Genomic DNA, 26,940 nt, shown 5'->3' with positions numbered 1-26,940 from the left:
ACCAAACATCTGTAGCATAAGCTATTTGGTATGTTATAAAGCAACAACAAAGTGCTTGTGGAGTCCATGACTAAACAATAGCCACAAATTCAGAGGTCAGCGTACTTTTATGATCATTGCACTGAGTTTTTGTAGTGGTGGTTAATATTCTCAGTATTCTGTGTATATTTATGATTTGTCATGCTCCTTAAATTATAAGCTTTGAGTGCTAAACTCTATACAACAGTTTGGATGTTGCAATTGCAGTACTTGTGCAAATGTATGGAATGGAAAAAATACAAGTTGTGTAGCAACAGAAAATGAATTATTTTCAATGCACTGTGTTTTTAGTTAGCATAACCATAGTTTAACTACTCTTTCCTGTGGCTCTAAACGAGGGCTTCCATGCAGTTCTCCTGTTGGTCCAAGAACATTTTGTAATGAAGGGTGTGTGGCTCCCAAGGTGGTGAGCTGGTGTGTGTGCGTGACCACTCTGATTAAAAACAAACAAACAAAAAAACTAAACAAAAAACCACCCCAAAACACCAAAAACCAACAAACCAACCAAAAAATCCCTCCCAAAACCTCACAAACAAAATAAAAAAAACACAAACAAAACACTTTTGTTGATTCTGTACAAAAGGAATAGTGCAAAAAGGTTCATAAAATACTGCAGAGAGGAAAAAATATTTTCAGCAGAGAGCAAATAAAACCTGTTGCTTTCACTGTGCCTCCCATGAAGTGGTATCTGATACCTACACCATGTTGGTCAGATTCTGCGCATCCATACACCCATCATCTTGCTTCCCTGGAGGCAAATGCTATGCTTTGGGCTTGCTATCAGATTAGAACTTGGTCCTCAATTCACGCGTTTTCTGATAGTTGTATGATTTCTATAAAGAGCTAAGAATATTTTGTTTGTATAGGCATGAACATCAGGTTTTCTGTTTATTTTAAGGGGGAAAAACTTGTTTAAATATTGTGGGCTAGATGCTACAGTTAATTACTGTACAGTTGGATTTATTGCTTAATTAGCAAAGCATTGATATGAGTGTACTTGGTATTCTTTGTTTCTGGACTTACTTCTGTGCATTTAATTTGGTTTTTATTTTTTTAATTTACTTATTTCCACCTCTTTCTTCTGTTAAAACAACCAAACTAAAATTGGCTATTTGGACACACCTTACTGCAGTGATGCTTGGTACCCTCACAAAATCCAAGTGTTGCTAGTAGTTTATGTTTCTTGCTCATGAACAACTTAGTTAAATGGGAGCTGACTGTCAGCTGAGGACCATTGAATCTTTTCTGCTGGGAAAGAAAAACAAAAGCAGAGAATGGGAGCATGTAGGATAGAGGACTTTATGGTACTTTGATCTAAGACCCAAGAAGCTTCTTTCTGCAGCTCAGTAACGGTTTGGAGAGGGACCTGATATCCTGATAGATGTCCTTGGTGGGCTCGAGCAGAGCTCCTTGCGCAGTGGTAGCTGTGGGAAGTCAGGGAGCGGATGGAAGTCAAGAGCTTCCAGAGCTGCTTTTTGGGTTCAGAGGCTTGACTTGTCCCCTGCCCCAGGGCACGTGAGTGCTGTGGGACTGGTGTTGTGGAGCTTTGAGTTCCCTGGAGGTGGTGGGGGCGGGCGACTGACTGTAGCTCCACGTACCCTGAGAAGGCTCCCTATGTCTGTCAGTAAATCTGCCCACTTCTGATTCACAGTCATCGGTGTGCCAGACTGGGTTGCTTTCTCAGAGGTGTCAAACACTGCTTGTCTTCAGCCTGTGGTTTATAAAAGCAAAACCACATATAAATCCCTCTGGCACTGTAATAGAACTGGATTTGCAGGAGTTTAGCAAGCTAAAGCAGATCATCCAAGCTGAGCAGGTATAGATTTAAAGCAATGGAAAAAACTGACTGAGGGAATTTCATAAATCCTGTTTGCTGAATGCATCAGTAAACCGATTGTTTGGTTTGCGATGGCATGAAAATTTAGTTAGCTGAGATAGTTATCAATCTCTTGAAGGTTGTACTCTCTGCAACAAGATCAAAACTGACTGAAGTTGATACTGTTTATGTTAATGAAAATATTTTTAAATGGATAGCTATATTATTGGTAGCAATTGTCATGGTTACAACATCAGAAAGCAAAAGCCTATCAGAAACTTTCTGGGTGAAGATAACAGTGTAAAATTTCAATCACTTAATAGTTTATTATAAAACTAAGGCAAGTATCTCTTAATGAAGTCTTATTTTCAGTTGGTGATACTCTGCTTTACTGTGCTTGCACAGGTTGTGGCATAGGCGTCTAAATCTAGAGCACATATAGACTATAGCCTGATAGGGAGAAAAATGTTCTGTGGTGGCTTGTTAAAATTATCAGCTGAAGTTATTCGTTTTTAACAAAATTATAGATTTATTGGAATGCTATTTTCAAGCTTATTTGAAAGGTGTCAGAAGAAAATGATTATATCATATCTGTCTGTGTCACTGGAACTGGCTGGAAAAAAAATCTTCAAGGTACTCCACCTTTATCTTTTTGGGACAATATTCAAACTGGTACTTCATACGTAATGTTCTAAATTTGATATGTCTTGGTAGTTAAGCTGTTGAAAAACATACTAATGTCTTAAATCACCCCTTCCAAATGCAGTACCTAAGCACTTGTGCATCCTTTTGTAAATGAAGCATTAATCGCCATGTGATAGATTATTTCATTACCTGAACTAATATAGATATGAATGAAAAATTATAATGGTAATGTTTAACAGTATATAATAATAGTACAAGTGACACTAGCATCAGATTTCATCTGCATCCAGAAGAAGCAAAAAAGATGATGTATGGGGTTTTTGGTGTGGTGGGTGTTTTTTGGGTATTCTCTCAGATCTCCGAGATTCTAATTAGAGTTGAAAGTAAACTCGCTTTTATACACCATTTTTTTTCCTCTATGAAACTTAATGTAGAATTTTCCATTGTAAATGCCTCTGTATTGTTTTTTTTTAAAGGTTTCTTTAAAATATTTGTAGTCAGCTTTTTGTAGTTAGTACAAGTAGACTTCTGATACTGCTTCTAAGCAAGTTTAAGAATCAATTTTTTTCTCTGCATCTTGGTTAAAATAACATCCATGTTAAATTACACATAATTTCAGCTGATTTACTTGAAAAGCAAAAACAATTAGTTCTCTTTGCTGTCTCATTGTATGTAAAACTATAAAATCCAAGAAGTCTCTTGCTATGAGCTAGTCATTTAGAATATTAGTGGAATGGAAATTAGCTTGGGCAGGGTGATGCACGTTGGTCCCAAGACTGAGCATGCAGTTACCAAAACAAGGAGAGGAAAAAGGATTTCCTGCATGTGTAAGCAATGCATGTGCATTACATAACGTAAGTGCAGGAAGATGTGCGTTTAACATAATGGACTTCTGGAAAAAGTATGTTGCCTGATTAGTTCATTTCTACTCTGTCCTTGCTGATAGAGATTTATTTGTCTTTGCACTAGGTTTTAGGTATTCTGTTGCTATAATAAGAGCACAGCAGAGCCATGTAAGGACAAGGAGAAACCCTCTCGGGAGGGAAGAAGGACACAAGGCCAGCTTTGAAGGTTTGGATCTCCCATGCTGTAACCAGGCACAGAGCCAAACATCCAACTGATACCCAGTGTATCACATGTAGGGGTGACAATGGGTTTGTAATCCAGCCACAACAACATTAGTTAATGACATACTGAATTAGAGCAATCTGTAATTTTAATAAGTGTCTTATGGAAATAGACCCTCTGGTGAAGTTCAAGGGATTTAGTTTTTTCATACAGGAGAATGTGATGAGTTACTTAAGAAAATAAAAGCACAAGCATGCACAGGGTTTTGATTTTTACATGTGCTGTATATAGTCATGTGATTGTTTGGATATTGCACTAGCTTTGTGTGACTGCATATCATGGATAGTTGGGTCTTGAGGCTCTTTTGCCAAGCTGTATATGTACCTTGTTGGAGCACTCACTCCTTGCCCCACCTCCCACCAGCACAATCTTCTCCCAGAACAAACCTTAGAGTTATGATCTTTACATTGAGACATCTGAAAAGATGCTTCATGGTGGCACTGCTTATGGTAGAGCTTGCTTACCAGGAATTCAATGCCCTTAAAGGAAAGAGCAGATTACAGCAAATGTAAATTGCCTTTTCTTCCCCCATCTTCTTTGACTCAGCTTTTAGGCTCTGTGGACCATACTGGGATTATTATTTATATAAAGCTTTTGACGCTTGCTTCCACCTGGCCCTTTCCTGCTTCCCTCCACCCCCTCGCCCCCAAAGTACTTGTACTTGTGGGACTATTTGGAGATTACCTAATGTAGTCCATTCAACACCCATCTCTACAAGCCTTCATAAGTGAACAGTACAGGACCAAAAGGAAGCATAATCCATTGGATGTCTACAAAATACTTCCTGCTTTCCATGAAAGCCTGCTCAAATGAATCAACAAAACTAATTTTTCACATCCTTCTGTTTAACCTTAATCTCAGCTGTAATCCAAACCTAACAGGTAACCTGCTGGTATTTTGAGTGTGCAAAAGTAGCTGTATCTCTTAAGACCTTCCTGGTGTCTGCCAGTATTCTGCTCGCTCTGTGCCTCTCGGGTTGAAGCTGAAAACAGAGCTATTCAGGATTTTTTTTTTAATGTTCCCAACCCTATCCATGCCTTTAGCATTAGGATACCTCTGTGACATGGATTTGCCTGTGACTAAAGAGGGTGAAAGCTGGCCCTCATCCTTGCACTGCTAAGGCATTAAATACCCGGTGTGAAGTGCAGGCACAATGAAGTAAAATGGACAGCAGGATTGTTAACATTGTGGAATATCACACGTATATGCAAATAACTTTCACATAATTTTTGAAACCACAGGGAGAACTTGATTTTTATAATTAAAGATACAGTTCTGGTTCTATCCCTGTAAATAATCCTACTGGCATCTCCATTTGTAATTCCTTGGTCCTAACCCTACGGTGCTCACTCTCAGAAATAATTTAACCTTGGAATTTTGTTATCTGCCAGTGAGTCTCCAGGTGTCTAGTGTTCAAATAAGGGATGCATAAAAATGCAAAATGATTCATGCAGCAAAGTTTGAAGTAGTGAACTCTTCCTTCATTGCAATCCATTCTAATTTGTTTTGTGATTCTGTCATTTCTAGTGGAAATACTTTTGCAGTTTGGAGGATGAAAAGAATCTCAGATCTATGTAAAACGTAGGTAATTTTCAGAGCTATATGTGTAACAGGAGCCACATGAAATCATAACCCATCACACTTGCTCGAGCTTGTTTATGTTTTAAAAAAAAAACAACATAGGTTTTTTGAACGGCTATATACATCTTGCATCCTGTTAGATAGGAAAACCATACTAATTTTTCCTTTCAAATAGGAAAATTCTTTAAAGTCTTTTGTCTCATTGGGATAAAGTATATAGAATAATGGATCCTTAAAGCACACTTCTCTTGTCCTACAGACATGGGATTGGAAAGAGACTCTTTGTCACCAGATATTGACAGCTCTGTATTTTGTATTTTACTAATACACTTTAGCTAATAGAGATTTGTAGGTGTGCTGAAGTTAGAGCTTTGTTTATTTAGTCCTACTCTGTGTTTCAAGCTATAGTTTAATGCCCTTCTTGCATAATTCTTGTAGCATTAGACTAGGGATGTGGTATAATACGCCTTTAAGGACTAATGCAAAGGCAGCAATAGTACTTAGAAAGATTGCTTCTGGGTAAGCCACTCAGGATACAATAACAAACATGAACATATTTTTAACACTGGAAAGTAATACAGTATATATTTTACAGTTAATATACTTACTGTTCTTTGTTTGCTAGTAGTTATATGGAGGAAAACTGGTGCTACTTTATACATTATGTATTCGAGTATACTCTGCTAAGGATTTGGGATATCCCTCCATGGCATATTTTGAAAGTATTGTTGACATTACGTCCTAGGGTGTTACTGGTGAACAATGTGTCAATGCCTACCGTTAATTATTCTCAATCTGCCATTGCATTGTGCTGAGATGGTGCATCCTAGGCTGACATATACATACAGTAGATAGCATTCCTATGCTTTGGGAGAAGGTAAAAAGAACTGAGTGGAAGAAAACAGAACCTGGAATAGCCAGGAGAATGTGTTCATACATGGTCTGGGGCTTGTGGGTTGTGCTCCTGACATAGTTCACAGAGATTTGACACCGATATTACCATTTGGTTAGAAAGATCACACCACCAATATGATGGTAAAAAGAGCATATTTCCTACTCTAATTACAATGGGAAAGTTGTTCTTCAACATCTTTGCAATACATTTTGGAAACTTCTTTGTGCTTTTCAGGATAAGCAATGTAGGTGGTAATTTTCTCATCTCACTGAAGAAACTGGAGAAAATATATCAATAGATTCATGCAAGTGATGTCTTTGGCAAAGAAACTATTATTAAATATATAGAATGAAAAGATGATTTTTCAGGCTGATTGAAGTTCTGTTACTGTGTAACAGTCTTGAACTTTTGATGGTCCTGTATCATTTTGCGTGGGAACTGACAGCATAATGCAGACAGTTCCAGAAAGGTGGTACGCTCTTTAACTTTAAAATTTTGTATTAAATATGTTTCTTTTTTCAATTTTTCTTGTGTTCTGCCTATGGTATTAAAATTAGGACCTAAAGCATTGTTGGTAGTCTCAACAGAAAGGCCAAAGAATTACTTTTCTTGCACAAAACCTCAACCCTTTGGATTGTACTTAAGAGGTTATCTTAAAATTGGTTCTTCTTCCTCGCGATTTAGGATGACTGAAAGTACCAGGTCTGTCTGCTTCCCTTCGTTCAGCTGTAAGGCTTTCTTAAGGGGGAAGATGGTAGTCTTCGGACTCGTCTCAGACAAGTTTCTGTATTACTGCAGGTAGGAAGTCTAGCACTGAATTCCAAAAGGTGAAAATAGCCCTGCATCTAGGGAAAAAAAAAAATCCAGTGTATCACATAATATATATTTGTAACACAAACAATATGCATATATTTTTCTTTTCTTTTCTTCCTAAACTCAACTGAAATTCATTGGAAAATACTCTATGCATTCTGCCTATGATAGTTTGGACTGAAAACTTCAATTAATTTGTAGGGCTTTTTATTATTATTTTATCTTTGTTCATTATTTTTTTGCTCAGTCTCTGTGGATGTTCTGTATTTTCATCATCAAATAACTTGCTGGCTATTTTTGTCAAACAGGAACCCTGAAACCATCACACTGGAGTGCTGAGCCTATCTGCCCATTCTGTCAACAGGATGAAAGTGAATCTCAAGCTTTTTTAATTACAAGGATAACATGTTCGCTCATCTAATAATGAAGATGGTTAGCAATTTTAAATTTTAATAATCAATTACTGAAAGTAATTCTCCATTAAACCACAAGAGAGCCATTAAATCTCAAAAGATGGAACATGCTGTATGTAACAGTAGCAAAATTTCTATTTTTAAATATCATTAGGGAATATCTGATTTTCATTTCTCTGCTTTTCTTCTACCTTTTTCCTCATGCAGACCATCTCATTTTCAGCAGGAAGACAGCACATGATCTTATAAATAATAAAAGAAAACCCTTGCAAGACTTGATCCAATGTGTGAAATATGTGCTAAAAATCTAATTTGTTTCAATCCAGCATATTTTGACTGAATAATAAGGAAAGTGACTAATTAATATCTTAATACGCTGAGGGCTAGGTGGTATGGTGGGCTTGATACACTCTCCTTTCACCTCAGGAGACCTGCGTTCAGCTCTTATTGATATTGCAGGTGCTGAACAGAGTTTGGTGGTTTCTCTCTTGCTGCTGGAATAGCTGCCATCGAAAACCATAAAATTCAGTGCTATTGGCAGCTTCAATTATAAGCATGTTGAGAGCTGGAAAGCAGGGATGCTACAGCTCTTGGATAGCTTGGTGTGCTTACGTGAGGATGCCTATTCAGTGACAAGCAAGTTGGCAAACATAAATCGATAGTTGCTTCCAGCAGAAATAAAATAACCCCAGTGTATTGAGGGGGGAGGGAAGCAATAGATTTATCTTGCCTCAGTTGCAAAATAGCTATTTTTCTTTCCAGGGCATTTAAGATTGAAAGCTGCAGGAGTGGTTTGTTGATAATGTTGGACTAACTATTAAAATGTATACTGTTTAAGTATATAATGGTAAGTATGATAAATGTATAACTTGTCATTTTGTATGGGGAAAGGACCTGAAACATCAGTGCCAGTTTGAAGGAAAAAATAAAGCTCTGAAATGAAAAGCTGATACAATGATTAACTTAAAAATGATACTGAAAGTCTTTAGTGGTTTTTATTACCAAGGAGCCACTGATATTACAGAGCACATGCATCTTTCCAGCAGATAGTAGTGTGTATTAGGACTTGCAAAGTTCAACTTGATTCTTTGGATCCCACCACCGAATTACCCTGTCCCAGTATGCCTGATGTTCCAACATTGGAACAATATGGAGTTGAGGGACTCTTAACATCAGTTGTCATCAGTTCTCTGTACTCAAAAGGGAAGGTCTGTCTCTCTAATGGCTTGGCTTAAAGCAGAGTCTGATGACATCAACAGAAACTTTGTATCAATCTTTTCAAATGAGCTGAGATACCTTAGGAGCCCAAGTTTTGTTGGAAATAAGGTGGAAGAAGGTTTAAGATTATCTTTTTTTTTTTAAGTCTGTCCTGGTTTTGGCTGGGATAGAGTTAAATTTCTTCCTAATGCTGTGTTTTGGATTTAGTATGAGAAGAATGTTGATAACACACTGATGTTTTCAGTTGTTGCCAAGTACCCTCCTAGTTAAGGACAGCTCCTGTGCTCTGCCAGGTGCACAAGATAGGAGGGAACATAGCCAGGACAGCTGGCCCAGCTGGCCAACAGGGTGTTCTGTACCATGTGACGTCATGCTCAGTATATGAATGGTATGCGTGTTCCAGGAAGTAGCGATCGCTACTTGGTTATTGGTCAGCGTGGGTGGTAAGCAATTGCATTGTGCATCACTCTTTTTTGTATATTCTACCATTATTGTTATTATTTTCCCTTTTCTGTTATGTTAAACTGTCTTTATCTCAACCTACGAGTTTTTCTCACTCTTACCCTTCTGATTCTCTCCCCGTCCCACTGCAGGGGGGGAGGGGGGTGGTGGGAGAGTGAGTGAGCAGCTGCATGGTATTTGGCTGCCAGCTGGGTTAAACCATGACAAAGTCATAGCTGCGTACCACTGACACTTGGAAAATTCTGTGTTTTGTTTGGCATAAAACCCGCTGCTGCAGCCATGATAAGTTTGGTTTAAAGAGGGGGAGAGAATTGTCCTAACATGGGACTCTGCATCAGATTTAGGGCTTTTATCATTGCATTAGATACATCTTATTCTTAGCTTGTGTTTTTATTGATCAAGAAAAAAAAAACTACAGAAAACTATGTGATGCTCTCCTATCTCTTCTCCCAGAACTTCAGGTTACAGACATAAATTGACTCTTTAGGTAAAGCTTCCACATATCTGAAGGCTTAAGTAAGGTAATAACGGTATGGTTTTCAGCTTTTTGGTTAGTTTGAACAAATTTTATTCCCTATCTCAAGCTCTTTGATAAGAAAATAACTGATATATCTGCAGGGTTGGAGGGGACAGACAAACAAGCTTTTGAACACAAAGTTGTTCTTACTGTCTACAATAGAAGCAAAAAACCTTCAAAATTAAATATAGGTTGAGAACAATTGCTCTGAGCTTAACTTGATTATGTTCATCAATTAGGCAATTTGAAAGAAAAGGTGATTGGACCCGTGGAGCAAAGGGGAAGTATTAACAAGGAGAGGGGTGACAAGGTCACTAACCTCTGTAGCACAGAGAAGAGACGGATAATTATCAGTTGTGGAATATTAAGGCAATATTTGGGGGTAGAAGGTTGGTGAATAAACTGTAATATTCCAAAAAAACATTGTCACTTTGTTTGTTACTACACTTGTCACTGTAGAGCTATGAATGTTAGTTCTGGTCTTGTCTCTTGTTTCTTCAGCTCTTCCTCGCTTCAGGGCTGAGGAGTTATGGAATGGTTCTTTTGTGAAAAATATTCTGCAGTAATTATTAGTATTTCTGTCCCTTTTATCAGTTCTCTGATCACATTTGGATTCACAGTGGTTGTTAGGAATTGGTTAGCCGAAGCCATGGATAGCTTTGTAAGAGGCATAAATAATTTTAGCATGGTGTAGTTACGGCAATTAATGGCCATCTTCTGTTTTGACTACTCTGTGATTGCCTGCTTCCATTAGGTAAAGGATGGCTTGTGGGGTATTTGATTCCAGTGACGGGTTTTGCTTTAGGCTTACGGGGTTTGAAGACTAAAAGCGGAATCTTCCACTGTGAGTGAATTTCTTCTGAGGTGTGATCTTCTCCTAGTATAAATTGTAATGGCTTAATGAGGTTTCAAGGAAGACTGGTAGATGTCAATCTAGGATATAGATATATTGGGCACTTCTTTATCTTGAGTATGTACATAGTACATCTTTGAAGGAGCCATATGTCTCCTAGAGGAGTTAGGAAAGTCCCAAGAGCCTAGGTTAAAGGAGTATCAGCAAGTGTCCTTGGGTTGCTTGTTCTGAGAGCAAGTGAGGAGAGTTTGAGAGCCTGTCTTTGTCCACTGGCAATTTTTGATGTGTTTGGAGGCCTGGGGCTTTTGTGGAGTAGGTTTGCAGGTTTTTATGTTTTTGCAGCTTGGGTAGACTGTGCTTTTGATGCTGTTGTTTCAGAAACTGTTATTGAAAAGAAACTTTTAGAGGGATTAGATCATCTCCTCTTCCAAATTAATCAAATGAATCTTAGAGTGATAGCTCTCAATTTAGAAATAAGTCAAAACACCTGAAGAAGGACTTATGTGCTTGGAAACTTGTCTGTCTTCTCACCGTTGTTAAAAATCCAATGTTATGTAGTTTGATTAAAGCTAAGTTTCCAAGGAAGGGTCATCTCTTCTACTTACAACTGTAGAACATCATGAGTATAACAGCACCAGAGGTGCATAAGTATATTTGGACACTCAGATATTCTCCTGAGTGTTTGGTCTTGTGCATGAGCTCAGGGAAATTTTACTTCTGGACATCCTGACTGTAACTGGTAATACTGGTGATACTATTAGCATGCCTGGAGAAATGCTGCGTGCTGTTTCTTTGTTCACCACAACCTTCATTGTTTAACTTTTGCTGTTTTCATCTTCTGAAGCAGTTGTCCCTCCTCTCTGCGGTGTATTTGGGGTTTTTTTTTAGTTTTGCTCAAACTCTACTATTTCTGTCTGATTTTGAATTTTTATATCACTCTCAAAATTTGAAATTCATTGCATCTAATGTCCTCTATCCTCTGTGCAGCTTCCCTGCTGGCTCTGCTAACCTGGCTGGTGATACAACATTGTCCTTTGCTCCTTTGATGTCCTCAACCCTGTCCTGCTGTGCTTTCAGTGCTTTTGGCTGTTTCCTGCTCGTTGTAGAGAGAACATAATTTTTCAGAGTACAGAGAGAAGCTTTTGAGTATAGACTTACATGCTGCAATGGCAGGAACCCTAGAAATACTTGGGTATTGCACAGATAAGCAGAAACACCACAAAGTTTAGCACAGTTTCACATCAATAAGTGTTGCCCAACTCTTGACAGTACAGTTGCGACATCTCCCCAGAGTTATTGGTTGTGCAAGCTGCCTTCTGACAGGCTGCAGGAGGGAATGATTAAATACTTGTTTGATGATGTTTGAATGGAAATGTAACTATTGGCCAAGCAAATCAGCTGCTGTCCAGGACTGTGCATGAACTGTGGTGTAGAGAGTTTTTATCATGACACAGGTAAGTAGTGCAAATTCAGTTAATTGCAGTTATATGCAGTAGTGTGTAAATATAGCGGGGAAAAAAACCCAAACCTACAGAAGCAACAGCATAGCCTGTTTGTATCAGCTAAACAGGGACAAATTTTTTTGTTTAGGTGTGACTAGAAAGTCTTCCACTACAAAGAAATAAACTTTCCTTGTCCAATTTCTTCCTACTCTGTTCAAAGAGATGGGATTATATTCTGTGTAATAACCCTGAGAGCTGCTAAGAAAAAATGACCAGAAATCCTCAGAAAGAAAAATAAAGAATAAAGGTTCTTATCTTCAAGAACCTAGGAATTATCTAATTACTCAGGCCAAAGTAGTGATAAAATCTAGCCATTCTTGCCATTCAATCCTAGTCACCTACAAATCAAGAGGGGTCTGGATAAAGAAAAAAATCTTGTTGGGGATATGTGTGTGGGAGGAACTGACTTTTGAAGATGAGTTAAAAAAAAAAGTAATCTCTTGTAGTCACATATAGTTTGGCTATGCAAATGAAATATTAAACATGGCAAGGGCTTAAGAGCAAGCAGCAAGAGAGAAGGGGAGTCTTCAATATTAGTAAAAAGTTGAAATTAGGCAAATGGAGAATTGCAGCAAATGTTTCTGAAAGCTTTCCATAATAAAGCTGTATATTTAACTGTACACAATTTTTAAGTCCTACTGAAGACTGATGCTACTAGATGTTCAGCTGATGTAAGACTTCTTTGTGGTGTAAGCAGAATTTAAATAATTTCAGCGATGGTAGGGACAGGTTTTGAGGAAGAGTAGGGGAGAAGGGCTGTTTTTGAGACCCTGAGATGGATACAGTTGTTGGGGGAACAGGTTGATTTCTTCTTTACTTTCATCCTCTCAGGATTAAATGATATCTGAATCCATCCCTCATCATTTCCTCAGAATGTGTATTAATTATTTTTGCACGAGGCTCCTGCTTACCTCCACTCCTAGATTCTCTTTGTAAACATGAGCTCTGGCACCTTCCTGTACTGCTGAGAAGATAGACAGTGCTGGCTCTTATTACAGGGAGAGGAAGGGCTAATCCCAAAGGGAGCTGTGGGGTAGAAAACTTTCTTGTCCCTACTGCTGCCAGAGTTTGGGGACAGGAATTGCTTTGGAGTGTGACAGCTGCTTCTTGAGGTGAAGACTCAAGTGAAGTGTATATTCAGTCCCCTCTCTTAGTGGGAGCAAGAGGTAATGACTGTCATGGAGTGACCTGGAACTACTGACTGTTGTCTTCTCCAGCACAAATAGGATGAGTAGTGTGGCTTGTGATGACAAACTACTTTATACCTCTAATGCTTTCAGGCACTTCTGGTGTGACAGATCCCTTGCTAAAGTCTGAATGCTAGTTACTGATCTAATGGCCTTTTTGGGCTCAGGAGTCTGGTGTACTAGAAAATGGTGCATATCAGTGAATACTGTATGCATGACTATGCATATCGGTCTTCCAGGTGAGGTGGGAAAAAAAGGCTAAGGATCAGTTACTCTTGTTTCAAAATCTGTTTCCAAGAGTTTGAGTTCCTTCTCCTAACCCTGAGGCAAGTGCCCATTGGTTAGCAGGCTGGGTTGGTTTACCTTTTGGAGGTTGACTGGACATTGTAATAATGTGTCATGCTCAGTTACACCTTGTGATCTGTTGAATGAAGCAACTGAAAAATCCCACAGCTTCTCCCTCCCCCTGCCTCCAAATGAGTGGCTCTGAATATAAAAATAAATTATTGTCAGTATTATCAACCACCTTCCTCCTTGGCCCTCATAGTATATGCTCAAGTGTTGCAGTGCTCTCTCTCTCTCTTCCCTCGCCCCAGCTCCCTCTGTTTCTTCCCCCCACCTCTAGATTCTGGATTTAATAAATTGCTGGTGTTCTTGCTTCCTTTCTTCAGATGAAGGTCCAATCTGCAATGAAGGCATGTAAAATTTCTGGGATGTAAGATTAAAACTTCTAAAATTTGTTTTTGTTTATTCCTTTTAGTGACTTAATGAAAAGTGCTCACTGAGTTCAGGGATTCAGGGATCAGATTTTTAGATCTTTTTTGACATTTAAATTTAACTAGAAGAATTACCCTTTTGACAGCTTGAGACTTTCTTTTTCCATGTATACTTGCATAACTTCAGATCTTTCAGACAAGATGCAAATTCAAGGTCCTGACCACCTGTGGTCATTAAAGACTTCATGGCACTCTTTTTTGCAAGATGAGGAAAGTTAATGCCAATGACCTGGCCAAATTCCAGCTTCAGTAATTACATTCTGCCTTCCTAAAAATGTTTGCTGTTTTCAAATGGAAAAATCTACTCTTCATTTTTTTCCCAAAAATACTGTCTGGTGATGCTGAGTGCTATAAAGACCTTCAGTGTGGACCAGACAGGTTTAAGCATAGACTCGGGCAGTCACCATTTGCTTAGCTCTCTATAGAGCTGTCGACCTTGTGCTAAACACTTGCACGCACACAAATAGCTAAAAGGAGCTCTGCGTAATTCATAATTGAAGTTTGAATCTCAGCATGTAATAGCTTCTTTCATGATGAAAGCATTTCATACCTCAGAAGATTTTTTTTTTTTAATATTTGTCTCATGTTTCTTTATGAAGAGTTCAAAGTACTTTTAAGAATGTTTGCTACTCTTCTCTGTAAAGTTTCTCTCCTTTTTGTTTTCCCTTGGTGTCCCGTCCCCCCCTGCTTCTTTTCCCTTGCCAGAAAAGATAGAAAAGAATATTTAGGAAATATTTAGAAATCTAATACTGCTACTTGATCTGTTTCCTCCGGTTCTTGGTCATGTGAACAACCATCAAAATATAATTACAAAGCACCAAATGGCATTCTTGTATGCATTCACCAATGCTAAAATAAAAATTGTTGTCCTTCAGTGTTTCTCACCAGTGTACTGCCTTCCACCAGTCTGTTGCTATTTTGTATATGTATATTTTGATAAGGCATTTTCTGGAGGTTTACTTTTGTGAGTAGGAAAAGGGTAAGAGTGTCAGGGAAGTGAAAAAATTGCTTCATTCGGTTCAGCTTTGCCTTTAAAGGCAGGCCTAAGTAAACAGCAGAAAGGCATCTCAATTTAAAATTAAATTAATTCATATATTGAATATCTTTTGAGCTATGTAGCTAATGATTAGGCACTGAAACACTTGCACAAGAGTATAGCTGTGTAGCTCTCATGAGCAGAGATTTGGGGAGAAGTCTACATGATGTGCTGGGATGTGCCAAGGGGAGTACAGTTCATCTGAAGAACTTGATAAATGTTTTAGAACTTCTCTAACCCAGTTGGTCTAGTTTGTTTTGCTGTTTTGCTAATGAATTCCCTGTACACTGTAGCCTTATAAATAAAACCAACTTCACCATAAGCTGAAACTAGCTCTCTCCTTAAAACCACATACTACAATAAAAATTGAAAGTAGCACACAAGGAATAATCTCAAAGTTTGTGCACCATGTAATCAGTGGAACCTACTTAAATGTTTGAAGACTGTATCTCTTTCACCGTATTAAAAAAAAAATCTAAAAATAAGAAAAAGCAAATTGTTGAATTCTGCAATGCTGGTATAACGATTACTGGACATACGTACGCAAAAATGCACATGTCACTTCTCAGCATGATCACGCGAAGACATAATTTCTTGCTGCTATGATTGCAGTTTTGTTAAGTAAAACTTGCAAAACAGAACACCACAAACTTTGGAAATGCAGCTTTAGCATTGTTCTGTGTTCAGTAATCAAATACAAAATGCAAGAAGTTGCCTTCTTGACTTTCAAATCATACTTTTGCCACATCCAAAATGAAACGCGACTGCAGGGTACTAATAAAAGTAGGCATGACTAGGCAAGGTAATTTCCTCCTGCATTAATCTTAAATTCTTTAAGAGTCATCAGAGTTTTATTTCACTGGTTCTGGTTTAAATGGCCGAGTTTAACACCACATTAAAACTTGCACTGGGGAGATCAATTTCAAACAAATGCTCCCTTTGCAGTTGTGCCTGTATGAAGAAAAACAATCTTCTGTTGATCAGAAATCCAGTGTACTTTAAACAGCATTTGAAGGAGCCAAGTGACTCTTGTGTATGTTTTAATAGGGCTGGATGCTTGATGTCCACTCGTTTTGTTAAGAACAGTTTAATTTTAACAGCAAGTGTTCAGGACAGCGTTTCCTTCTGCTCTGAGACTCGCTGAGCACAGAATGGATGAGTAGCTGTCAGGGAGCAGGTTGCAAGTAACCACAACCAAAGTCCTGCTGTGCAGTAAATCACTCATAAGCAATTTTTTTTCTTCTAAGTGACAGTGTCTAGCTTGGATCCCTAAGAAATCAAACACATTTTTAATCTAATTTGCAAATTTACCATTCTTCCCATCTGGGCTCCCTTTTACTGGAGAGTGGTGGGAAAGAAAGGGCCCCAATTTATTTTTCTGAATGAAGGAAAACTCTTAAATGGGTTCTTCTCTATGCCCAGCCTCTGTGTAACAGAGGACATGATGTTATTTATGCTACAGTTGGAAAAAAACAAGGCAAGGTAAGATTGTGTTATGCAATCCTTCTTCATTTCTGTAATCCTAATACAGATAAACACATATCCTAGTCAATGAAAAGGAGGGCAAGACAACCCTGTTGTATGACTGTGGGCGTTGTCTTATGCCTTGGCATTTGGAGATTATTTTGGTAGTGAAAACAATAGGTAAGAATGAATTATTGTAACAGCAATCACGCTTCCATTTAAATAGTCCTAGTGAAGTCTTTGCAACTATTTATATGGGGCAAATATAATCACAATCTAAACGTCCTGATTTCTGAATTGTGTTATCTGATATCTGGAAGCAATGTTTGAACCAAGCAGCCAAATGTAATTAAACTTGACTTCTGTTGCTTAGTAGCATGTATATAATTTCACATTTATGTTTAATTTTCAGTGATTTTTAGCTGACATCAATGCAGAAGTACTCCAAGTATTTTTGAGGGAGACTAAAATAGCTCTTGCTGAGATTTATGTTGCCTTTTAGCCTTGACCAGGCTAATTTGGTGGCTGGTGGTGCTTATGTGGCACGTACCTCTTTGACAACAATGTAGATATGCCATCGTCAAAGCTGTTTCTCGTCAAAAGGCATGGGATAAAATTTATACAGCTCTCCTCCTTGGGAGGAGCTTGCAGTCTGTTCTGGGAGGCTTTTTTTTTTTCTTCTTCAGGTTTGTATTTCATGGATTAGTGTCTCTGCTCCAGGGCTTCCAAGTGCTGTATGTTTTATCAATCACAGACATCCCTGCTCACCTCATGCATTCAGCTGGCTATGGGCAAAGTCTGTTTATTTTGACTAGTTTCTCATAGGTTAGTAAAGGGTCAGTTTTGTGAGCAGCAATCAGATGGCCTTATTTTTCTCTTCTGGATTCACCACCATGTTAGACATACTTGGCTTTTTCTTTCTAACTTGGAAGTAGCAGAATTATTAGAAGAAGGATGAAGAGAAAGTTCTTCAGGGTCTACCAGAATACTATTCCTAGCTGTTATCCATCATCTGAACTGACTATTTACCCATCATCTGCACCAGATACTTTAGCAATAATCCTACCTTAGCTAACCAAAATGTGCCTACGTTCCCACCAGCTTCTCCCTTCGTTCTGACAGCAGCAAGCATTGCCTCTGCCAGCCTGTAGCATGCTTAGCAGTTGGAGCTGCTAATTTTTCAGTAACTACAATAAGTCATCAGTGATCATTTTCAGACAACTTTCAAATATGCATATTAGGTAATTAAATTTGCAATAAGTGTCACTCTGTTATGCTAATGTTAAACATGCAACCCTTTCCTTGTCCTTCTGTATTAAGCCTTTTCTAAACTGATGTGTCAATAACTAATTTTTTCCAGCTGTTCTAGATCAACAGTTATTTTCTGAACTGTGATGTAAAAAAAAATGCACTCACCTCATTTATACTCTATACAAATGAAATGTAGCACCTTCAGAAGAGACTTTATTGCAGTCAGGTGTCATAGTCTAGCTTCTAAAATTACTTTTCTCCTTTAGTACCACATAACACTTAAAGATATAAGATATATGCTTGTATTGCTTCTATTTTGAATCTGTCAAGGTGTGAGAACAACAAACCTTTAATGTAGAAGGGAGTCTTAGATTAAGAGACTATTTTGTACCCAGAAATTCTACTAATTGCAAGTAATAACATTTCAAAAATATAGAAATCTTTCCTTTTAACTGTTACTTTTTTTTCCTCTTCAAATAGTTTCCTAACAAGGAAATTGTTCATATTGGGGTTTGGGTGGATCAGAGCTCAATCGTTTCAAAAAGCTGTTTCTAAGGTGTTTTGCTCTTTAAATTTCCTGGTATAGAACTCTGAGATTATTCTTACTTTTACTTAATTCTCAGGTCTTATCTCCTAAATGTGAGACTTTAACAGTTGTCCAGGCAGAGAACCAGACTATTCATATATCACCATTTTTAGTGGTGGACTTGGTAGTGTTAGGTTGACAGTTGGACTCGATGATCTTAAGGGTCTTTTCTAACCTAAATGATTCTATGATTCACCAGGATTCTTGCAAGTTGCCCTGCCTGCTTCTGCCATTCCCCCTTAAGTTTCATACTAGAAGCAGTAACACCACATTATTAAAAAATTTGTTCCTTTAGCCTTTCTTACTACAGAATTTTACAGAACAGGTAAATTTCTGAGTCATGATAATTGGAACATAAGAAGCATTCCTTGATGAGAAAGAGAAGGTGGGGGGTAACTTCCAGGTACTAGGGAGTCAAGCCGGACCCCTGCCCAAATAATCTTCAGAGAGTTTTCTGTGTATCATGCATTCTTCTCATCCCAAAAAAGGAAAGCAAAATAATAATTGTTCTCCCTCTCGACTATGACTATTTGTGAAAAGTAAACTTAATCTCTTTTTCCTTTACCCCATAGTTCCTAAAATAGTGCCTACTAACACATGCTTGGTAAAACCTGGGATGATCCTAGTAACATTTTTAGCAGTGGCAGTGGTACGCCCTAAAGATGTAAGTTTTTCTCCCCTGTGGTAAGCTTATGGACATAAGTAGCAACCACGGTACAAATTTCTTTTCAGCCGTCAGTGAGGACTCCCTTAGGTGCAAAAAAAAAGGTGGGAGCAGGTAACTAGCCATTTGGCAGAATGAAAGAATAAAACAGTTGTTTGCACTTGGTTTGCTATATTCTAGAATTATATTCCTTATTGTATGTGTACATTGTGGATGTTCTAGAAGACTTTCTCCACCTGGAATATGTAACATAGGACGCTACATGCATTTACCTGTAGCAAGTAGATATTATGACTGAAAAAGAAAGTGACCATATATTTCAAGACTGTGTTGTAATACATACACATCAGGGAGCAGAGCTAATGTAGTGTGTGCAGTCTCAAGCCTTGTGACTTCCTGATTGTGAGTTCTTCCCAGCATAGCCTTAATGGCAAGTGCTGCATCCCTGCCGGGTATCAACTTGCTCACCCAAATGGGCTCAGACTTCTGTCATGCGGCCCTCTTGATGTAATTGCACATAAGGTGATGCCTATGTTTAAAACAAAACAACTTTGAAATGAATATTGCAGCAGAGCCAATTTCTTTCATCAACAAACTTGACTTGAGGAGTGAAACGCCTGCTGTCAAGTGACTGAGCCCCACTTTTGGGAGTTTACAACACAAGTTCTGACCACACTTAAATTGGAACAGTGACAAGGTGGTTACATGCATTCTTGATGTCTTCCTCAGGATGGGAAATAGAACAATAGATTTTTGTGCAGAAAGGTGCTGAATGCCCTAGTTTTTCCATGTTAATATAATTTAAAGATAGGTATGTGCAGAGAACTGTCCCCAAGGAAAAAATCTTTATGAAGATAATTTGCTTTGTTGTACATGTTTAGTATGCAGAGGAAGAAAATCCTTTTTCTCTTCTTCATCTACCAACTAAAATACAAGAATACAAAACTCCAGTGACTTTTTTTTTTTAAATACTGCTGTTACTAGATTTACCCAAGATGAGGTTACAAGATGAGCTTACAAAGAAAGCATAGTTACCAGTGCCATAGAACTTTACTGATTATAAAAAACCCAACCAAACAACCCCCCCGAACTTTTACTTTTCTTGTCTTTGTATCTGTTTTTGTGATTGCTTTGCTTTGAAGTATTATGAAAATTCCCATGATGACATAAGCCCTCATCTCCAAAGGTTTCCAAAGGAAGCCCTATGACATAACAGAACTAACATGAAGTTAGTCAGCCACAAGAGATTCAAAGTGAGGTTTAAAGTGCTTCCAAGTCCTCCATATAGCCTACACAGTTAGTTGTGTGTTTGGATCTGCAGGTATACATGACCCTAAAGGGTCACAGTACAGCTGTTGTGACACTGGATGTATCAAGACCTGACATTTAGGGGCCTCATTTGTGACACGAAACCTCTACTTTGGCTTCTCTGACTGATAGAGATTTACTGATAGCATAAACCATCAGATTTACTGATCTCTTTTATGCAAAGACACTTACAAGGCGACCATCTAAATTAGTCAATAAGAAATCATGATTACAAGCAGTATTGAAGCACTGCATTAATTTTTCAGAGCTTGAACATCTATCTCTGTGATATTTATAACCTTAAGTGTTCTCTTGGTATTTGATCCTTGGTGCTGTTTCTTTATAAAAAGCAAACCAGGATATTCCTTTCCTGAAAGGAATTTCTGTCCACTGGTATGAGGTGTTCAGCAGAAGGAGCATCGGTCAGACTGGCAGAGACTTGAACCTATATCAGATTCAAACCCATATCTCCTTTTTCAGCAAGAGGCCTCATTAATACTATATCTAGGCTGCTCTTCCCCTCCTTCTTTGCAGAAAAGATGTGTTGGCCTGAAGGGAAACAAGCAGGACTTCTGGCTGGGAATGGGAAATGTGCGCTCTGCTTCTTGCTCCAGTGACTATTTGTGTTTTACCCATTAACTGTTTCATACAAAGTGCATGAGATCTCCTTCATAAAAGCATATCTGCACACAGCCCGAAGATGTACTATGGGAAACCTGCATGTTTCTGAAGTGGCAGCTGGAGACCAGACAAAACACTCTAGGATTCCTACAAAAGTACTTGTAATGGGATGCAACTGAATCCCATTCCTGGGCACAGCTTTGGACATCTATGGAATTAGGCAAGCATCTAGAGGCTGGTACTGTTGGATTTCCAAACATGAATCTGCCCAGTCCCAGAGTAGCCCATCGAGTATGTGTGCATGATTCCACTGAAGTGGAAGGGAAAGCATAGGCTGGGGTTACTGGCAGATGGCTGAGCTGCCCCCTGGGGAGGTAGGGAGGTATGGATTTGAACCTTGTCAGACAGCAGAGGAAATTAATACCTTACCACAATTTAATAACACACTTGAGCGTCCACTCAAAAGCGCCTATTGGGAGTGTCTGAGTTGCAGAACAGATGCTCTTCATGGTGCAACTTGCAGTCTTACTCCCTGATTGTCTAAACTGAATCCTTCTGGATTGACTGTGAACTTAAGTTTCTCTCCAAGGGGACCCTGCTGAAGACCTCACTCTAACCTGCAGTCTGAACACAGCCACACATGTGTCTGGGTGCCAGCAGGCACAGGGGAGTGTTGTCTGCAGTGCATGTGCAATTAAAATGCTGGAATTATGATACCTGTGGAGTCTTGCTGTGCTGGACCCTAATATTTTCTTGTCTGTGAATATGCATACCTAGGTGGTTTATAGACATAGGTATATAGGTTATCAGACACTCTACTTTTTTTTTTTTTAACCTAGTCTATGCTCAACTTACATCGCAATGTCTTTGTGCACAGAGCTGCAGGTTCTCCTCCTTCTTCAACACTTCCATGTAACAGAATCATAATGTAGTTTGAAGTTCAGTTCATAGAGCAAAAAAGTTATTTTCAACATGTTGTTGCTGTTGTGTGTTTTGCTCCAAACTACTCATCTTTGAGCTCTTTGGAGCACAGTCAAATCTTTGCTACATGTATGGAAAGGACTTCACATGATGAAGACTCCTGTATCCCTGGCATTTGGGTGCTATTTTGAAATAGGAAGTAATGATATTGTAGTTACCGTTTTTCAGTGAGAATGGGAGGGAATAATAAAGCTCCATTGTAGATTTATGATAAAATTAACAAAGATTTAACTCTAAGAAATGTAAACTTTCTATTATGCTTTTGTACTGCAGTGACACACACAAATACAGATTTCTCAAGCTGAAATCATATAATTTGTATATATTCTCAGGATGACCCCTTTTCTTATTTTTTTGTTAAATCAAAGGTGGAAATTATAATGAAGTAAGCTTCAAATGTCTTATTTTTAGCTCCCTAGTACTGTATGAACCGCTCATTCAGGCAATAGCTGTAAATGCATAGTGGCAGACAAACTGTACAAATGAACAAATACATATATGAGAAAGAAAGAGGGGTTTGCACTGGTTAAAGTGGAAAAAGGAATATTTTCCTGTGATATCAAAATACAGCTTGATTGAAGATATGTACAGGCGTACAAGCACACAGAATTACTGCTTAAGCTTATGAAAATGTAGCTCTTAATATCTGTTCTAACCTCCATTAGGAATATTATAGAGCTGCAGTCTGCATCTATATTGGTTATTTAACAGTGATAGTGCATATTATAATTGATCTAGATAAAGATGTTAGCATAAAGTATGGCAGATGTGCTTAAACCTTATGTCCCTATGTAGTCATATTGGCCAATGATGGCTTAATTTTTTTTTGAGATAAAATGTGCAGGTCCACGTTGTAGCTTGGTGTATCTTTTAAAAGCAAAATTTCTGTGCATCTTTATTTAAAGTGACAGAGTTTTTAATCAAAGAATACAGATAATTAAGTGCTGAAATTGAAAACCATCTCCGAGTGAAGAATTCTGCTGATTTTGTGTGTGTGATTGTTTACAGATTTCGTTCTCCATTTGCTCCCAAAGAATACACTTAAACACTCAATCAATGAATAACCTACAGCAGTTTGTTGTAGATTCAATAATGGGGAATGGTGCATTGTACCAGGATAGTCAGATATACCCATAGGGAGTGTCAGTGGTCAAAATGCTTCCATTGCCAGAAGGTAGTCTGAAAATGGTCTAGAAATTCAATACAGCATTGACCCTACATTGTATACATGATCTGCAGTCAGTTTCTCAACCTTACTTGATGTTTAAAAAACAGTCATTTTAATCCTAGGATTCAAAATATATATAAAAATATATATTCTGGATTAAAACTATTTTTCTTTCTCTAAAGTTGTAAGTTTAAGAGGTGTGGGTTTTTTTTTCCCCCCTCTCCTCTTTCTATATATGTACCTTCTTGTTTTGTTTAAGCACAAACAGATTTTATGACAGTGAGGTTTCTGAAAATACAGTCTTTGTGAATTTACACACAGCCCCCGCCTCCATTGTCAGATATCTCTACCTGGTCTGTCTCTGACACCAGTATTTTTGAAATGCATAACGATACCAAATTATAGACAATATGTATGTTGCTAAACTTACTGAAAAGCTTTAGCTCCTGTTGATACGAGAAGCTGTCTTGAGTTATGAAGTTCACAATTCTGTCCTTTAATGTAGAAGTTTATTTAAATATATTTCAAATTGAAACAAAAAATACAAATGACATTTTTTAACATAAATTGAAGACTATATTTCTTAATTGGTTTACCACAGTACACAGGATTATAAATGTTTTTTATTGTATAAAAGAAAATTAAACCCATTTCCCTCTATGCATACTTTTATTCTCTGTTTTTGTTTTTAATTTTTTTTAGAGTGGGAATAGTAAGTTTCTTAATACCTACTTCTACCTGCTACCCTGCTTACTCCCAATGCCCAAATGGATTCTATGCTGCAACTTCTTGGATGGAACAAATACTTCCTGCTGATTAATACATCTCTGCCTTGATCCAGTCTACTGACCGTTCTAGGTAAGTCAGACACTTTTATTCTGCAGCCTGTTTCTTATTTTCTAAATTGCTAGTGAATGTCTTGCTAAACTAAATGTTTAGAAAAACAGTCATTAGACTAAGTACCTTGAGTTTTGCATATGACCATAAAGTGAGATTACACCACTTGCAATTTTTAATGTCAGGATTTGTACGGTGTCACAGGCTGGTTTTCAGAAAAGAACACACAACTCTAGTGTTTGCTTCCCAAATGGAAGTCTAATTGTTCTATTAAAATAGCAACCATCAACTTTTTAGTTTAATTCAAATTTTTAAAAAGACCTATCTCCCTTGAGATTGTTTGCCATGATGAAATATTTTAACTGTATCTTATTTAACAGATGCAAATGTTTCGTAAAAACAAGAGAGCAAAATAACCTTTCAGCTTTTTCTGAAGCCTAGAAGTGTTTTGTTTTGCCAGCTGTCTACGAAAGTTCAGTGCATAAAAGGTTAGGAGCCTGACTTTTTTCTGTCTTGTATATCTTTGAAAAATTGGTTTATGGAGAGTCATACATCATGTAGCTAAGACATATGGGAATAGTTAAAGATTAAGGTAAATAGACAAATTGAACTGCTTTAAATCATTTTTCCCTGTTTCACTTTTATGAAAGAGCTTATGAACAAAAGTTGACATTAAGCAATCACAATAGGCTATTCTATATATTTTAGACAGTGGTAAAGACTTTAGTGTCAGAAAGTGTTGCATCACTGGTGCTTATATCAATTTGATTGGTGTCCAAGTTTTAAAAATGTTACTTTGTCAAGTCATAACCTTTTCCGAGTCTTTCATTTGTCATTGTTTTAATGATTATATCTTTAAAAAAAAAAAAGGAGGGAGGGGAAAGAAGGAAAAAAAAAAAAGAAAAATGTTCTGTGCATCAGGAATCATAATAGTTCATAAGACTTTTCTTATCAATTGTTTGGATTGATTAGTGCTTTTTTCGTTCTTATGTAATATGATTGATTAGATGTTTTGGTGTAAAAGTTTCATTTTAAACACAAAGATTAGTAATTTCACTCAAGAAAAGTATGTTAGAAATGCATTTTCATGAAATGTCAGAACACAGACTGGCTTGCAAAGTCATAAATGAGAAGATTTTAGTCATACATAGTCACCATACTCTGGCTGTGATTGATAATAGTATTACCATGAGCTGGGGCCTTCCAGACCAAAAGAAAAAGTGTCAGCTGACAAAGCAAGGTAATTCAGAGCATGAACTTGATATAAGCAGACAAGTATTTTGTTCTTGTCTTAACTGGTCTAGCAAAATACGGCTGTTCTGTGGACACTGAGTAACTAAGAGGGAATGGATCTGTTTTGCCTATTTGTGTTCTTTGAGCCTGTGGCAGGAACTTAAGAAATGAGAAACAATAGGAGTTTGCACTAAAAATGTCATCCATGATTTAAAGTGTTGTTTCCTTTACTTTGTGATTTTTAGAGCAATTATTTGTATTGTCATTCTGAAGGGCTGAGGTAGGTGTTCAAGATGTTGTTAAGATGAATTGACCATGTCCAAATATTTCTGTGTACTATAGGAAGCTTTAGGGGAAAAACAACTAAGCTACTGGTAAGAATTTTATTCAGATCCTTGGGGCCAGGTTAGCCAAGCGATCTTAAATTAAAACACCAGTTTCTTCCAAAATGGAGGCTAAATATAATGATTGTTGTCATGCTTTTACAACTGCAGTGGATAATGTGACTACATAGCTACGTGAAGTTTAGTCTTTTACAATATTTGCTTGTTATTTGATTGTAGGGAGATCATTGCTACACATGTAGACCATTTGTAGGCCTTATATTTTTATCTGTCTAGTACTAGTCTTGTAACCATTAGTTAATTGGTTTTATTTTTGCTGTACGCAGTAATACTAAATACACTAGCAGTGTCTCTGATCATGTTAGAAATTGGTGGTTTATATCAATCTGTCTGTATATAAAACAAAAAAGTTCTGAATATCTATTCTTTTATAAAAGGTAATTTTATTTCCAGTGAGGGACAAAACCATAGAAATAAAATAGGATTTAATGCTGGGAATGCTCTTCTCTATAGCAAGGTAATTGTTTGTAGCTATTTTTAATGGGTCACTTATTGTTTTGAATTAGAGGATGTATTTGGACTGTTTCTGTGCACTATGTAAAAACCAGGCACTGATTATTTTCAGTACCATGGGTTTCAGTGCAACTTTTAGTCTCTGTGGTGGGAAAGTGCTTGTTTCCTAAAATCTACTGCTATTCTCTCTGTCTATCACAACAGCTAAAAATACGGCAACTGAACAAAACCCTACAATATTAAAATAATTCTTAGGTGAGTTATATTCCTTAAATTAATGGAGAAATGACTCTTTTTACTTTTCTAGATTAAATTTGGATATTAACCTTGATTATTGAATTACATTGCAATGTTTTAAGTTAAAAAGATGTATTAGCATGATTTTCTGGTAAGGCACTTCTCTCTCCCTCTTTTTCTTAATATTGGCTTTGGAAAGAGTGCCGGTAAGCTTAGCATGACATCCAAATGTAGCTCAGTTTGGGCAATGGAGCTTTGATATTTCAATCACAAGAGGGAGCTGTTGGAGCTAAAACTACTAGAAATGAGCACTTACACATTGCCGTTTTAATCAATAGTGCTCAGTTCTAAATATTTAATGAAATACATTAACAATTATTAGTTTCCACCATCACACCCTATGACTACCACTGACATGCATTTTCTAAGAGAAGTATGAAAACAATAATTAAAGTGAATAAACCTATACATTGGTAGTAATATATTTGGTGTGTGTGTGTGAACAACAGCCAATCTTTTCTCCTTATGTTGGTGACAAGCTTAAATCTGCTTCAAAGCAAACAGTCTTGTCAAGCAGTGAAACATTACTTTTGTTATAGAAACCTTTGAAACTCATTTATGTTGTTATATATTAAAAGTCTGCGGGTCCAACTTTTCTAGTGGCTCTGGTAGGAAATTGAGCGCACACGTGAATGTCATATGGTGAAGAACGTCGGTTTATATGAAAATTGAAGAATTATCTGTTTTCCCCCTGCAGTTATGCACAAAGGCATCATTGTCAGTTGCCTTTCTTAGACCTTCCCTGCAGGCATGATCAGACTCAAGCAGACAGCTATTTTCCTTTAATTTTCC

The sequence above is a fragment of the Calonectris borealis genome, chromosome 6 (genome assembly GCF_964195595.1).
Source record: "Calonectris borealis chromosome 6, bCalBor7.hap1.2, whole genome shotgun sequence".
Taxonomy (NCBI): Eukaryota; Metazoa; Chordata; class Aves; order Procellariiformes; family Procellariidae; genus Calonectris; species Calonectris borealis.
Note: the sequence above shows the minus strand (reverse complement) of the source record.